This window comes from Marmota marmota, unplaced genomic scaffold (assembly GCF_001458135.2).
Source record: "Marmota marmota marmota unplaced genomic scaffold, marMar, whole genome shotgun sequence".
NCBI classification, from domain to species: Eukaryota; Metazoa; Chordata; class Mammalia; order Rodentia; family Sciuridae; genus Marmota; species Marmota marmota.
The window spans coordinates 1-2,621 of record NW_026013101.1 but is presented as its reverse complement, the minus strand read 5'-3'; the positions used below and the strand labels follow the sequence as shown (position 1 = coordinate 2,621).

General features: G+C 51.6%; 1 long non-coding RNA gene across 1 annotated transcript; it reads right to left on the bottom strand.

Moving 5' to 3' along the window:
* Positions 1 to 1,401: 1,401 nt before the first annotated feature.
* On the bottom strand, positions 1,402 to 2,615 carry LOC107135031. The gene is made up of 2 exons (XR_001502508.2): positions 2,144 to 2,615; positions 1,402 to 2,053 (listed from the first exon to the last, which is right to left on the bottom strand). It is a non-coding gene; the product is annotated as an uncharacterized LOC107135031 (long non-coding RNA).
* Between the last annotated feature and the right edge of the window lie 6 nt (positions 2,616 to 2,621).

Sequence of the window (2,621 nt, the reverse complement as noted above, 5' to 3'; positions counted from 1 at the left end):
GGGGCATCTCAGAACAAAGTGGCAATGACAAGACTGGTTTATTGAACATCAGAATAAATAACAGAAGAGAGATGAAGGAGATACACCACGGAGTGGCAGCAGAGAAACCCCATGAAAACGGAACCACTTGAAAAACGTCAGCCAAATTGACCGACCATTTACCACAGGAGTAAGGAGAAAAAAGAAGACTCAGACCCGAAGGCGGGGACATTACTTATGGCTCCACAGAAATAGAGGATTGTGGGGAGCCATTCTCACACGTGACTGGGCAACTCCCGGACTGGGTGTGAGGCGCTCTGGCTAAACTGTGTCGGAGCTTTCCCGGCCCTCTCCTGGTGCGAGAGCCTGTCCGTGTGGGGGTGTGACTGACCACTGACCCTGGGGCCAATCACTGACCCTGACCTTGGAGTGCTGCCCCCCTCAACCTTCATTGGATGGAATTCTCCCCTGAATTTCTTGTTCCCCAATAAAAGGCCCCTCCCTGGCGTGCTCTCTCTCTCTCCTGCTAGCCCTGAGTAATCCCTGCTGCCCTACCGGGTGGTTCGAGGTGTGAGCCAGAGGGAGAGCCATCTCAGACCTGGTCATAGAAAAAGGTAACTGAGTCTGTGTGTTTATTTGGATCTCACTAGCGAACTTTATGCCAAGAACCTCTTTAATGAAACCAGTGCGCTGGTCGCATGGTGGAAGAGGATGGAAGGAATTACGGGACAGAGCCTCGTGCCTGCAGCTGCCCACACCATGTGAAATGGACACTCCCAGAGACACACGGGCTACCAAGAGTAGAGCAGGAAGAACAAAAGCTGAGCAGGTTCTTAACTGCGAGAAGATTGAGTCAGCAATTGAAAATCTACCAACGAAGAACAGCTCAGGACTGTGCGGCTCCACTGGTGGCCCTGCCCACTGTTTAGAGAACTGATGCAGAGCTGGGGCGTGACTCGCACGTGGGAGGCACTGGGTTCCATCCTCGGCACCACGTACAAATAAATAAATAAAGGGATTGTGCACACCTACAATTAAAATAGTGAACGAACAAAACTTATATAAATCCTTTTGAAAATTTCTGAAAAATTGAGGAGTAGGAAACATTTCCTAACCCAGCCTATGGGGGGGGGTTAACTTCTATGATACCAATGTCACTCAAAAATGCTACAAGGAAAGAAAACTGCAGATCACTATCCCTTAGGAATATTGATTCAGAGAGCTTCAATAAAATTCTAGTGGGCAGAGGCTGTGGCTCAGTGGTAGAGCACCTCCTAGCAAGCACCAGACACACTCAACACCTTAGCAAATTGATTTGTTCCTTTGTGGCACTACTAGGGACATGCTAGGAAAGTGCTCTGTCACTGAATCACATTCCCAGCTGCCTAGCAAACTGATTTTAATTATGTACCACAAAAGTAGATGCTACAACAAATTGGATTTATTCCTGGGATTTATTCCGCGTGAAAATTCATCAATGGTAAACACACATGAACAGGCCGAAAGAAAAAATCCACATGATTATCAAGGGGAAAAAATATCTGACAAGATTCCAAAAAGATTCATGATAAGAATATTCATCAAGCCAGACATGGTGGTGCATACCTATAACTGCATTTACTCAAGAGGCTGAAAGAGTGCTGGGGATGTGGCTCAGTGGCTAAGTGCCCCTGGGTTCAATCCCTGGTACAAAAGGGAGATTTAAAAAAAAAGGGGGGGGGAATGAATCAGCAAAGTAGCAGGATAAAAAGAAGCGGGGGACGAGGGTTGGCTTCAGACACGTGGCTGAGGACCCAACAGAGCCAGGGGCATCTCAGAACAAAGTGGCATTGACAAGACTGGTTTATTGAACATCAGAGCCCCGTCTGGGGGCAGGGTTGGGGTCTGCACCTCCTCTAGCGGGGCTCAGCACACAGTTGATAGGGGGATGGGGTCACTATGGTACCAAACACACCACAGTCACTGGGCCGGGCTTGTCCAGGGGGCACCGAGAAGCTAAAGCGCTGCAGGAGGCAGGTGAAGAAGAGGAAGAGCTCCATGCGGGCCAGGGGCTCCCCGAGGCACACACGGCGGCCTGTGAGGGGGACTCGGGCTCAGTCAGCCTGTCCCTGGCCTCCACCCCTCCAAGGAGCCCTGGGGAGGGACAGGGAGGCCCCACAGACACCTGCTGAGAAAGGCATGAAGGCCTCCCGCTTCACAAAGTGGCCCTGGGCATCCAGGAAGTGTCCAGGGTGAAAGTGGAGGGGCTTCTCCCAGACGGTCTCATCCTTCAGCACAGAAGACAGGTTGGTGATGAGCGTCGTCCCCTGGAGGAGATGCCTGCCATGAGCAGGGACTGGGAGAGGGATGTCAGGACCTGACCACTGAACCAGGCTGGGCAGACTCTAGTTGGTCCACACTGAACCCTTGGAAGTAACCCTCAGAGCCAAAGATTCTCAGCATCCTCGTGGACATGATGGCAGGGCCAGGTGACAAGGGCCCTGTTGACACCCATACTAACCTCTGTCCCCGAGCACTGCAGTTGCTACAACAATCTGAGGCACGTTTTAATCTACTTCCCCCAACAACCTGGGCTCTGTGGTTCTGCGCTGGCCTGGCGGCTTCTCTGCTTCCCAGACCCACTCAGGCTGGGCCAGGTGGAG